Raw genomic sequence first — 14,656 nt, forward strand, 5'->3', positions numbered from 1 at the left:
GAAATTGTGATATTCCAGCTAGGCAACTTTTTGTATAACAGTCATTTGTTTAGATTAAATTAAACATAAGAGTGTGCTAAAAAAACATATAAAAGTCCATAAATCAAATATGTGAAAGTCCAATATATATAACTCGTGTGACAAATTTATAACACCGTGAGCAATCCTCCACCAAATCAATCGAATGCACTCACCAGAGCGAAGTGCTGATCAAATTATAGACCAGCCTTAGCGCTTTTGCTCTGGGAGCGAAGAAAACAGCAACTTCTAGACCTTGGATGTAATATTCTGCAGTATTGGATTCCAGCTGATAGACACCCTTCTATAGTATAGGCAAGAAATGAGGAGGACTACTCTGCAGCCACTCTTCCATGAGTGGGCAATCACCACAGCTCCATGTGTATTGGGACCGCATTCAAAAATAAAGAAGAATATAATGGCGCAGCATGCCTTTACAACATCTATTTATTAAAAGGTTTAAAATCCACTCACAAATAAGGTGTCTAGCTGACACCAGCATCAATCGCATAGGAAAGGAGGATGTCGTGGTGACGAAACGCATAGGGCGTGGTCTGTCGCATGCTGACGTCAGGACGCTCCCTGCTATTGTCTGGAGACAGCTGAATAAACGAAGTTGCTTTTTTTTTCCTTGCCTATGCGATTGATGCTGGTGTCAGCTAGACACCTTATTTGTGAGTGGATTTTGAACCTTTTAATAAATAGATGTTGTAAAGGCATGCTGCGCCATTATATTCTTCTTTATTTTTGAATGCGGTCCCAATACACATGGAGCTGTGGTGATTGCCCACTCATGGAAGAGTGGCTGCAGAGTAGTCCTCATTTCCTGCCTATACTATAGAAGGGTGTCTATCAGCTGGAATCCAATACTGCAGAATATTACATCCAAAGTCTGGAGGTTGCTGTTTTCTTCGCTCCCAGAGCAAAAGCGCTAAGGCTGGTCTATAATTTAATCGGCACTTCGCTCTGGTGAGTGCATTCGATTGATTTGGTGGTGGATTGCTCACGATGTTATATATTTGTCACACGAGTTATATATATTGGACGTTCACATATTTGATTTATGGACTTTTATATGGTTTTTTAGCACACTCTTATGTTTGATTTATCCATATTTTTTGGAGTTAGAGTTGCTGCTGTATATTTGGAGGGTGTGGCGCTTTTCTAAATACCAATTTGTTTAGATTAATTTTATCATTCATGCTAGAGTTTTAAATTTCTAATAAAAAGCAAAATAATAAAAATTTGGCAACTACCCAAGTTCTAGCTTTCAGGCAAGCTAATTGCATTTCTGTGCTTTCCTGTACTCCCTATATAGAACGTAAAGGCCAGACACACCAAATATAGTTGATGTTGCATTCCAGGTGTGTCTTCCATTTATGTGAATGCAAATGTGCCACGAGGGTCAATGACCACTGCAACAGCAGACATACTGATTGTATCTACTGAAAAGTGGATGACGCTAACTGCAGTGCAGTTAAAATACCATAGTTTTGCTTTTTGCTAGTAAACTATTTAGATGTGTGGGCTCTAGGTCTACTTTACATGATTTTTTTGTGAAAAGTAGGTTTTTGAAAAAAAAGAATTCAACCTATATCTACAAATATGAAGCTGAATAAGCAAGTAGAACTCAATTTTAAGTAGTCTTTAAAAAAAAAATTAACCTTATGTCTGAAATTTAACAGGATTTGCTTACAGTAGTATGGCAGCAAGTAAACGGTTGAGCATTCTGTTTTCTACAATTTATCATCTGTTTCTTAGAGCTGGTTCAAACTTTTACATTTTTGGTGCAGTTAAATGCACATTTCATCAGGTTCATGGTTCATCAAAGCAAAAGGTGTGCAATATCTTAACCTCACCTCCCATATTACAGTCAGGCTATACAATCTACTTTAGGTCCACTAGCAACTATATAGTGCAAGGGCCTGTTACAAATTGATTAGATAAAGTTGATTGTACAAATATTGTAGGGTGAAGGGTGAGCTTTATGGTTTATTTTCTTAAAAAAAACAGCTGCATCCTGAGTAGAAAAGCCTGTTCTCTACCAGCATGTTGAAGCCTTGCTCTCCCTTTGGAAATCTTACACGTACCCTGCTGAGTCAGCTTTAGAGTTCTGCATTAGTTCTCCATTAGCAGGGATCAGGGAATCTGCTGATTTCCATTCTATAGATCAGACTCCGCAAAGGCTGTATTAGACCTTTGCATAGAGACCACTGCTTGCACGCAGAGAGCAGTGGTCTTTTTCTACAGCAATATGCATCAGTCATATGTTTAAGGAACTCATGCACTTTGAAATGTTAAAGTGTAAACCAGACCAAACTACAAAAGTTTACCTTGCAATGCTTACTCCAATAGTTGCAGTCTGAGTCTGATTTATTAAAGTGTGAATTGAGATGAGATAGTGAGTTCAAGATAAGAATCAAGTTGTGTGGTAGAATACCTGTTGTCAGCTTTCTTGTACCTGACTGGATGTGTGAAGTGGTCCTAGGTTCACTGCTCTTCACCTTCACACTTTAGTGATGTAGGCCCTTTAAAACTTGCTGAAAATCAAATTTTAACCATAACAATCAGATGCAATGGAGTTGGGATCTAATTGGTTCCTCTGTGCAACTGCAATGTTTAATTCCCCCAATCATATACTTTGCCCGCAAGAGTTTGTTAGTGATGGAAATATTTACAGTATTTTTGGAACTGGCCATTTGTTCATGGCTGAACATTTTTAACATGTTTTAATTATATTTATTTACGTTTTCATAAACCTATGTGTGCCTTTGCTATCCACCCTTGTTATACACTGAGAGATTGATCAAATTCAGACTCCTTGTGTATTGTTGTAAGATATTGTGATGTCACCAAATTTTTTCTTCATATCCACATCCCTTAACATCTGATACACAAATTAATGTATGTTGTACAAAAATGATCAAAAAAAATTAAAAAAATTTATTACATAAGGTAATAAAACAGACTGTTCTACATTTGTTGTGCTTTTTGTGTTATATATTGAATTCATTGCTTTAAAAACCTGAAAATTTAAAATGTAGTTTGGAAAAAGTGAGCTAGAGTGTCAGAATGGATTATTCTAGCCTGATGATTCTGAGTGTGGCAGATATATTATACACATATCTTATGTCTTTAAAATGGTACAGCATAGGTCAGTGATCCTTGCACAGCATTTTAATGGACTACAATTAGGACCACTGTTGAGTTCTAGTGGCTGCTAATGTCTATTGGAAAAAGGCAATGATAAACCTATATATTGTTGACTTTTCTAAAAATATAGGAAAAAAAATATTAAAGGGAATTTTGGGGAGTGGGGGCCAGAAAAAGTATAGCACCCTGGGACCCCCAAAACCAGGGATACTCTTAACTGCAAATTCCTTGTCAGTACTGGTACAGCCAGTTGTAATTTGGACACTTATTAGTAGTTAGGCTTCCCTTCACCACTAATAAGACTGTCTATCTGAAGTACAGAGCATCCCAGGTTTTGGGGATTCCAGGGTGCTATATCACAGATCCAAGGCTGCATGTATGCACCTGAATGTGTTGATTCTTTCTGTTTCCTGCCTATAGGTTAGCTTACAGAAAACAAGAAACCCCATCCAGAATGTCTTATAAAGGCACCACTGTAAATCAAAGGAAAGTCAGCTATGCTTGGGACCAGGGTCTGGGACAGTTGCACCTTTTGCATCTCATGTATAGTTTTTCTATTTTGTTTTGCTTTTTTTAATATGCCTTCACTAAGTTATGGCTCTTGATATAGGCTAATGAAAAAGAACAGCCATAGACTGGAAAATGTCTCATATACAAGTAGGCAATAAGACTATTGACTTCAAACAAGTGCTGCCTGAAACCTGCCTTATTTTCCCAATATGACCAGTGGATTGATCCAGCACAATAATTCTAAAAGCCTGTTCACTTATCTTTACGGAAACAGGAATGACTGGGTTTTACCCTGAAAGGTGCATACCAACATGCTGGAAATCTCTTCATGCACATTATTATTATTATGCAAAATTTATATAGCACCAACAGTTGCTCAACGCTTTATATAGCACCACTTGGTTATGATATGATTTGAAATGTCCATTACTACAAAGTTGTATCTAACTTTAGCAGTCTTGCACTGACATTATTTGCATCCAGGAATAATCTAATATAGTTACATAGTTAAATAATTAGTATGGCTGAAAAAAGACAAAAGTCCATCCAGTTCAACCATTACCAAAAAAAAAAAGTTATAATCCTATACCCACAGTTGATCCAAAGGAAGGCAAAAAAATCCAACAAAGCATGATTCCTTCCTGATCCTGCAAGAGGTAATCAGATATTCCCTGAATCAAATTTACCTATAAATGTTAGTATCCAGTTATTTTGTGTGTATCTAAGAAAGAATCCAGGCCTTTTTTGAAGCAATCCACTGAGCTGGCCAGAACCAACTCTTGAGGGAGTCTATTCCACATTTTCACAGCTCTCACTGTGCAGAAACCCTTCTGTCTTTGGAGATTAAATTTATTTTCCTCCAGACGTAAATAGTGCCTCCTTGTCCTCTGTGATGACCTCTGGGTGAATAGCTCTACACCGAGTTCACTATATGAACCACTGATGTATTTATACATGTTGATCATATCCCCCCTTAATCTCCTCTTCTCAAGAGAGAATAAATTCAGTTCCTCTAATCTTTCCTCATAGATGATCTCCTCCATGCCTCTTATCAATTTGGTTGCCCTTCTCTGTACTTTCTCCAGTTCCCCAATGTTCTTTTTGTGAATTGGTGCCCAAAACTGAACTGCATATTCCAGATGAGGTGTTACTAATGATTTGTACAGGGGTAAAATGATATCTCTCTCTCTGGAGTCTATACCTCTTTTAATACAAGAGAGGATTTTGCTTGCGTTAGAAACCGCAGCTTGGCATTGCATGCCATTATTAAGTTTGTGATCTACCAAAACCCCCAGATCCTTCTCCACCATTGATTCCCCCAGTTGTAGTCCCCCTAGTATGTATGATGTATACATATTCTTAGCCCTTAAATGCATAACCTTACATTTATCAACATTAAACCTCATTTGCCATAGTTGCCCAATTAAACAGTGCATTGAGGTCAGCTTGTAAGTTGGAGACATCCTGTAAGGACGTTATTCCACTGCACAGCTTGGTGTCATCTGCAAAGATTGAAATGGGATTTATAATCTCAGACGCTATATTGTTTATAAATATATTAAAAAGTAAGGGTCCCAACACTGAACCTTGGGGTACACCACTGACAACCCTAGACCATTCAGAGTATGAATCATTAACCGCTACTCTCTGAATAGGATCTTTTAGTCAGTTTTCCATAAGTTTACATATGCATTTTTCCAAGGCTGCAGACTTTACCTTACGCATTAGCCGTGTGTGGGGAACTGTGTCAAATGCTTTTGCAATATGTTAGAAATGCTTACGGGACACACAGCCATGACATAATTTTGTAGCTAGTCACTTTGGGGGTTATTTACTAAATCTGGAATGTGCAAAATCTGGTGCAGTTCTGCATAGAAACCAATCAGCTTCCAGGTTTTATTGCCAAAGTCTAATTGAATAAGCTAGAGTTAGAAGCTCATTGGTTTCTATGCAGAGCTGCACCAGAATTTGCACACTTTGGGTTTAGTAAATCTTCCCCACTGTGTGTAGGTGTATGTATTTATTGTGCTTACTTGCTAGCGTGTGGCAGATGTCACTGCCTCTGAGGATAACTGGCATAAACATTGATCTACAGTCCAGTCACCAAAATACACGGGGCTTCCAATAAGACTGTGTTTTTACTGCATCTTGCAACAGCAAAATCTGAATATTTTATATGTATTTATGTGAATATTTAATATTTATATTTGAATAAACCAAATATATAGTGAAAGCTGACCAAGCACAATAGGATTAATGGATTAGGAACAGGTCTTGCAGCAGTCAGAACTTTGACCTGCCCTAGAACCAAGGTGCATAACATGGTCCTGTTCCCCTTTACAGCCCTACAATGGTAATAGACTGTACAAAAAAAAACCTGAAAGTTGGTGAACAGTTCAGTGATCCTGCCCTTTTATGCATTTGGTCACATGACAAAGTAGGTCATGTAACCAACTGCAGGGAATGTACAGGGAAGCATTGATGTACTTAGCATAGAAAAGTTGTGCAGAATAATTGGTCAGCACTAGTCTGAAACAAGATATTGGGAGACAGCAAGTGTGCGCCACAGTTTGTACTGGAACCTGGGAATATGTAGCTATGCCACTAAGTAACAACATACAAATATCCTGAACTGAACAGAGTATATCACTGAGGCTTTGGGTTGCAGTTGTGAATTCATATACTGTAATTCTTGACCACAGGCAAAATTTGCACTAATGTATACTTAACTGCAATTACAGTAAATCGTTTTTGGCTGTCTCAGACTATAATGGAATGTTTTGGGATAAATTAAATTTATGGTCAGAAGAATCTCTGTAGAGTTTCTATGCTTCCGACATAAAATCCTTTGTTTAAGCTATAGAAACAACACTTTCCTTGCACCGCTCTGCACGACCCTTTCTCTTCAGCTCAGTTATGCACTGTTTGCATTTAAAATGGTCATATAACATAACCCCATAAGAATTTAAGAAATATTACTTTTCTATGAAGAGGAATTTGGGGATAGGTTGCTCCCATGCTTCTACTTGCCAGGAGCATGTACACAAAGTATGTTTATATTTTCCTCTGCATGGGTGAGCAGGTTTAGAGTAGGCCTGAACCAGGAAACAAAACCTCAGTTTCTGTATCGCAACAGGAGCTTTCTTCTTTTGACAAAGGCGAACAACAAAATCAGGAGAACTTTTTAATAATTGAAGTCTGAGTGTATGTTAAGCCAAAAACGTTTTTGTTGTTTTAGACTTGGGAAGGGTTAGAGACCTCAAATTTTGCTATGTTATACAATTTAACTAATACAGGGTTTGACTATTTAGTATATACCTCCCAACTTTTTGACATGGGAACGAGAAATTTGTAAATTTCAAAAGCCATTAAAAAGGAATTGTAGTGATAAAAAAAAAGCACTTGTGGGTTTAACTAATTTTTTTGGTATAATTCTCCTTTAAAGGGGTGTGTCAGGGGGGTGTCCTATACCCCGTTTAAAGGAGAATTATACCAAAAAAATTAGTTAAACCCACAAGTGCTTTTTTTTATCACTATATACTATATGAAAGTTTATGTACTACTTTTTAAAGATCTCACTAGAAGGGGGCTTGTCAGGTAAACAAGCTAGCCACTGTAATGTAATACCACGTAAGCAGTCATTCCTGAACCAACCTCCCAAAAAAAGTGTATTGCCTGGCTTTTCCGTAATGGCTTGGGACACGTACACAGATGAGAAATTCTAACTTTTCTCTGACTTTCAATGGTTGCATGCTTGTTCTGGATCTGTGCTGCAGAAGTGTTGAAGCCAGACATAACCAGAAGGAGCCTAGCAATAGCTGTCCTCCTACTGCTGCCATATGCAAGATAGAGGTCAAAATAAAAGTTTCTTTCTGGCTATTTCAGACTCTGAGAAGCATCAGTCATAATGATAGCATGGGCACAGTATGTTAAAATCAGCAACAGTTAAATGTTCTGCTGATTGTCTTATAGTGTGATACTAGAAGAAAGTCTAAAACATCTTAAAAAGCAAATTCTTTTGTGAGGAAAAGTTAGACTCTCCTCTTAGCCAATCCCTATCCTTCTAATTATCCTTTAGTTATCTTGGTGTACTTATTGTGCATGCAAGCAATACAATGATGCAATTACCCTGATCTTGATTTCCACCTTATTGTGTGAACATTACAGTAACTGGTCATGATAATGGTGTGTAATCCTAGGTTTTCACCAAGCAACTGACAGTCATCAAGTCAATTCTTTGAAGGGTTATTTTTTTATAATTAGATTTAGTTCTTTAGAAAACTAAAATTAAATGCTTCATCTGACCACAAATAGTAAAGATTTTCTATGTTTATAGAAAACTTCTACAAATGTTAATTGAGACTAAGCAAAAAATATACCTTTTTAGTCCTCATGCACACTGAGCTTTTTTACAGCTGCTGATTTTTGCTTTTGACGTTTTTTCCTACAGCCAGTAAACTCCCCAGCATTTTATCCTATGTGTCCATGCAGACAGACTGTAGAAACGCTGTAACACTGCAAAACGCAGTGAAACGCCACAAACCGGCATTTTTGGATGTTTCTTTGACCAAAAAAATTTTATGTAAAAAAAAAAAAAAAAAAGCTAAAAAATGCAAACACCGCTAAACGCGGTGAAATGCCGCTAATGCAAAAACACAAAAAAAAGCTGAAAAACTCACATTTTTAACGTGACTTTACACAGCTAAAGTTACCAGTGTTCTCAAAATGCTCAGTGTGCATGGAGCCTTAATGTGCAATTGCTCCTGAGAAACAACAGTACACTCCCTATTATGTGAATGTGTCTAGGCTCTCCTGTGCCTATACCTTCATAGATGTATATCCATACCTCCGAACCATCCCGAATCCTGAGGAACTGGCCCAGGATTTCACCAAAATTTTGATATTCCAGGGGTCCAGAACATATCGTGCTGCAAAGTTCCAGCACCTCAGCTGGTCTTTGCCGACAAAGGTAAGTGTTGAAATAGACAGGGATGAGGGCATTTTGCTGCAGGTTCTGTATGCATGCACCTTCCACTTTTCTACATACAGCTGCAGTTGGCCTCCCCCCGAGAGCCAGCATCAGTGGGTTGCAGAACACCAGGAAAACTTCCTCTAAACCTGCCCCTTGCTAAGAAAGTAATTGGGGACATTTACATTGCACCTGCCTCTTATACTCAGTAATGCTTCCAGCAGCTGCTGGCTTCCAAAGTTCATCTCCCAGTCTGTGCTCCATTCAGGCTGTGCTTGCAGAGATTCTCTGTGCATGGCCTTTTTCTACGGAAGCTTGGCAGCACAACCTGCAAAGAGGAGAGACTGGTACAAACCTGGGAACTAGAGCTGTTGAAACCGGCCACCGTTGGGAGACCTAATGAATGGAAGAGAAGTCAGTACACCAAGCAAATAGTCTACCTGTGCAAATGAAAGTGTTGTTAGCTTGGGCTGCTTACCACAGAAGAGTGAGGTGCTCTGGCAGTCTCGGTAAACCAGTAGACCCCACACACAACAGGCAGGGTAACAAGGCAGGGATAGATAGCCAGTCTAAAACAGTTAATGAACAACATTTAAAATCTGAGTTTACCCTTCACGCTCTCCTTTACATTACATACTGTGACCTGCTCCTTTATTGTATGCCTTCCTATACATATACTCTAAGCCGATCCCTTAAATCTGTACAATGTCAGGTCCATCTCCTACTGTAGGCTAATTCCTAAATCTGTAGGTCATCTTGTTGCAGGCATACTGTGGGTAGCTCCTTACCTTGTTACTGCATCAAACGTGTCGCATACTGTGGGCCGAGGCCTGACATTGCTTCCCATTGTACATTAGATGTTATGGGCAGCTTCTTAAGCCTGTATGTTATTTTGTAAATCTCACACTCTGTCTCAGAGCTTATTTGACAAAGATCCTGACCCATGGATGTTAAAACGTGTTGTGCTGTCGGGTGCTGGAAACTTCATCTTAGCAACTGACAGCAACTCTATGCAAGCAAGTCAGGCAGCAATAGGAGTTTGGATGAGTAAAAGCAATAACCCTTAGAGATTGATGGAAGAAGTGCCTTAATTCAGTGCCTGGTGGTTGTCTGCTAGTCATCTGGGGGAGAATAGGGAGCCAGGGGGAATTTAAACCCAGCTCACAGAACGGAACACAGTTTTACTAGGATTGGGAAAGGGATGGGGCATTGATAGTTGGGGACTAAGTATTTCAGGTTGTATATCCAAAGATAATCTGTAGCTTCAAAATGGTGTAAATACTCTTGTATTTTATCCATTCAAAAACCTTGTTACAATCTGTGTTGCAGTCAATATATGTGTGCAAGGCTTTGGATGGTCATTGGTTAATATGCTTAAATGAATAAATAAAAGACTGGATTTGAAGCAAGGATGAGCTGGCTTTACTCTTATAAGTTTTCCAGGGTCTCCCTCCTGATCAGCAGGGGTTGAGAAATTGAGCAGATGTATTAACAAGACGAGGGATGACTGGACCAGAGTATGTGGTAGTAAAAAGTTAAGTAATCTACTGTACCCTAATGTGTTTGACTGAGCTCTCACTGACACCAATAAAAGGGATCACTGACACCAGGGCAAGAGGGTTGCCTATCCCTCTTACACTAATTTGGGGATGATTTTTTTTCAACTGATACATGCTGGGGATAGCTTCCACTGAAAGTAATGATTAGGCATTTTTTTTTTCTTCCTGCTGACCAACAGTGTCAGGACATTTCTCCATCCTATTTACCAGCAATTTGAAATGCCCTGTTACATTATCCTGACCACTGCAGGTGCTGTACTTTACATGGTCCTGTACTGTCTACAATATGTTGTATGCTACATACTCCTGACCACTATATTCTGAAATTTGTGTACTACATTACATACACTGGACCAAAGCTTATCTCAACATCTATTACTGGCTACGTAGTCCTCAACTGTTCTATTGACCATCATTATTAAGGTAGGCTCAAAGTGTTAGCTGCCCATATCCTGTTTGCATAAAAGCATATGTAATGTTATAGTTAAATATTTAAAACGTATCTTTGTACTGACATGTATGTGTGTCAGACTGCCACTTGTGGCGAAGTAATTGAGTATTTTGGGGTACAATGACTGCAGCATATTGTATATGTGTAGTGGATACTGTAGCTAAACTCAGACTCTGATTCACCAGGCAACGTTAAACCATGCCAAATATTTAGTACAATGTAGCCAAGCCCACGTTTCATTGCGGGAAGATGCATGCATCACATCTTATTCTCCCTCCCACCTTAAGGTATGGTTCTTTTTTCCATCTTTTTAAGTTGAGAGGTATTCTGCAAGTCTTATCAAATTTGGAGTGATGTCACTACTGTGCTGGTCACATTTTTTTTTTTCATTTCCCTGAAAACTTTTACTTAAGGAATTAAAATCCTGCCTCTACAAAGATGGCAGCTTCCACGCAGAGACACAGTGCAGAACAAGGCATGGCATTTCAGTAATGGAAAAGACCAACTGTAAGTAAACCAAAGGCAATATTGGTGAAGGGCACAGCTTCAAGAATTCAGTTCCTCCTTAAACTTACAGTGCTCAAACATTAAGGAAACTGTAACTTTATGGGCTAAGTGGCACAATCTCTTTAAAGCCCACTGCCCTCACCCACTTAAACTCCCCTTTCCATAAGTCTCCACATTGATGAAAATATCCAAGGCCTCAAAGTATGAGGGAGTGTATGACCTCACAGCCAATTGCCAGGTCTGAACATTCTTGTGGGGAGGTCAATGATGTCATTAACCCTGTGTAAGCACCACCACCATCTGACACGGGGGGGGGGGGGGGGCGGGGGTAGTTTGCTAAAAACAAATGAACTTTTCACTTTGTAGTGGAATTCTTCATTAGTTTAGTAAATGTGATGAAAACTTATTTTGCAAAAGAATACCCAATCATGTTCAAATTAAATAAAAAAAAAAAAAAAGCATTTTTGGTTGCACATGATCAGATGATGGCAGTCAGCACAGCTTTCCCACATTCATTAACCTCCCTGGCGGTATTCCCGAGTGTCGCTCGGGGTAAAATTTCAGCACCACATGCGGTAACCCCGAGCTACACTTGGGAATACCCTGCAGCGTTGCTCTGGGATCCCTTCTGCACTTACCTTGTCCTTCGCTCCCACAATGTCCCGACTGCAGCGTCCACGGCCATCTCCTCTGGCCAATGTCAGTATCCGTCTTCACGGTTCTGTTCCCTGCGATGTCGGGACGTAACTGGCGGGAAGTTTAAAAATTTTAAAAAGTGACATTCACTAATACACTAAAATCACATGGTAAACCATTCCACATACATTTTGTCCCGAGTGCTTTGTCCTGTGCCCTGCCTGCATTTTTACCGTTCTTTCTGCCTGGAAACTGAGAAAAGTCCATGGCGTCCAAAAAGCGTCCCTTTAGGTCAAAAGCGGTTTTAGATCAGCTAAAGAACAGCGATAGTAAATTAGAACCACTTGCAGAATTGAGTGATAATGATTTGTGGGCAAATTCGTCATAAGACACTGAAAACGATTTTGCAGCTAAGATCAGTGATGTACGAACTTGGCGCTCTATTTTAAATTTCAGTGTTTTTGGTTTGATTACATTATTGAATTAAATTTATGATTATATTTTTATGATTATTTATTAAATTATAATTTATGATTTCGTGTTTCAAATTTTAACATACCCGGGATGTTTACTAGACTCTTGTTCGTACAGATTTCAGTGAGTTATTCCTAAGAATTACAGGCCTACAATAAAAAAAATTACATATTTCCATGCAAAAAAATTTACTGCTTTGAGCACAGAAATACTGACATAATCATACCGCTAGGGAGGCTACGCTAAGTGAAAATGCCCTTGAAAAGTACAAATTGCCTTGCAAGGTGGAGAGTGTACAGTATACAGGTTGTAGAGCAATAAGCAGCTGTCAAGATGAATAATAATGGCTAGGGGGTGCTTTAAAGAGGCTGTCAATGTACCGTAAATGGCCAAAGCCATTAGAAGTGTATCATAAAATACTGCAAAGCATTAAAAGAGCCTAAGATTTCGAACACTAAAAAGATCTGAAATATAGGCATACACGCCAAAAATGTATTTGCAGACCTTTGTCCCCAGCTGTGTCTTTTCTAAGTAAATGTTTGAATAATGAATTTTACAGTTATTCAAAGCAATTGCCTGTTTTAAAAATGAACTCCAGGTATAATGTTAATTGCATACTTACGTAAAGCTTGGATCATTGTTGGTATGCATATCTCACACCAGAGGGACCACTGTGGAAGCTGACAATCACTTGTAGCAGTCAATGATGAGCTGCATGTTCGAGTCAAACGTAAGTTCAACTCGAATATGGGCTGTTTGTGTGTTCGTTGAACACACGAATGGTACAGGGGTTCAGTGGGCTATTCCCCCACTGCACCCCCACAATGCACTGTGCCCTAACAGTCCATTATGATTGGCCAAAACTTTCCACCTGACCACCCCCTTGTGACATCACCCTATTTAAGAACTGTCATCGCGGCACAGCTGTCAGACGGTGAGAGCCAACCTCGAGAGCAGAGCTGTGTTTTTTTTTTTTTCTTTCTTTTGGGTCGGCGGTAGTCATGATTGACATTGGATATATTTATTTATTTTTTTTACTCATTCACATGAGGGAGGGGGAGTGCTGGTATCCGGGGGCCCCCTTGTTAAAGGGAACTTCCAGATTCCAATAAGCCCCCTGCCCGCAGACCACCACAACCACTGGCCATGGTTGTGGGGAAGAGGCCCTTGTGCTTTGTGGGGGGGGCTGCCCCAAAGCACCCCCCCATGTTGAGGGCATGTGGCCTGGTATAGTTCAGGTGGGGGCACTTGTTTGCCCCCCCCCTTCCCTGACCTGCTGGGCTGCATGCTCGGATAAAGGTCTGTTATGGATTTTTTTTTTTAATTTTGGCATAGGGGTTCCCCTCAAAATCCATACCAGACCCGAAGGGCTTGGTATGGATGGGGGGGACCCCATGCCGGTTTATTTTTTTTAATTGTTGGGCAACGCTGACAATTCTTTCGCCATTCAGCTGTCAGCGGGGAACCTCGACTAGAGCTGAAACATGAATGAAAGTTTCACTGCTAAAATACCGCATGACTTAACTACTAAAATACTGCATGAGTTATATTATTGATGGATATCATACTGCATTCTCAGATGCAGTAAGATACTGCTCAGTAAATTGTCCCTGCTCGAAGTTCACGGTGGAACTTTCGGTAGGTTTGAATGTTCAACCGTGAACCGAACAGGGGGTGTTCAGCCCATCACTAGTAGTCAGTGTCACTACAGTGTTCGCTGTTCTGGGTCCTATGCCAAGCAGCTGGCCACAGGCGGTTTTAATGTGTAGCGTAAGCACATCACATAACCAAACTGCTTTAGCAATTAGTTTGTATTCGGCATATACAATACATACAATCACCTAGCAGGTGCAGAAAACCAAGTATGTCATCTAACATAATACAACAAAGATGTACACTTCATTGTTGAATAACCGCAAAGAACAGGCATACATTTAGGTGCACTGAGCTTCACTTAAAATGTATAAGTGCTGATGTTCAGAAATGCATACAAGAATGCAATACCCAGAATAGAGTAAAACAAGAAAGCTGAGCCAGACCCTGGTGAAAAGAGAGAGGGGGGAAAAAAAAAAAAAAACCTTTCAGGGATCCAAAAACCCTCTTTCTCCTCCTACCTAATTTCCCACCAGAGCACGTCTCTTATCTACATTTGTAGCCATTTTTGGCTTCTTCTCCCAGCTGCGTGTATGTGACATCACTTCCAAATCCTGTTTCCAGGAGCGAAATCACTTCTGGTTCCTTCCTACTCCCAAGACTTGCCAACCATAGCGTGGCTGAGCCATATGCTAACCAGCTTCTGATAAGGCAAGACTGCACAGGGCAGGGTGAAACCTAGTTTGTCTAAGCAGAATAGAATAAAAAAAATAAAGATGCATGTAA

General features: G+C 39.7%; 1 protein-coding gene across 2 annotated transcripts in view; it reads left to right on the plus strand.

The window, feature by feature from the left end:
- Window positions 1-14,656, plus strand: part of SEMA6A (semaphorin 6A) — a 273,665-nt gene that overhangs the window by 244,839 nt on the left and 14,170 nt on the right. The window lies entirely within an intron of this gene.

The sequence above is a fragment of the Staurois parvus genome, unplaced genomic scaffold (assembly GCF_062004578.1).
Source record: "Staurois parvus isolate SC_StPar_1 unplaced genomic scaffold, SC_StPar_1.0 ptg000358l, whole genome shotgun sequence".
In the NCBI taxonomy this organism is placed as follows: Eukaryota; Metazoa; Chordata; class Amphibia; order Anura; family Ranidae; genus Staurois; species Staurois parvus.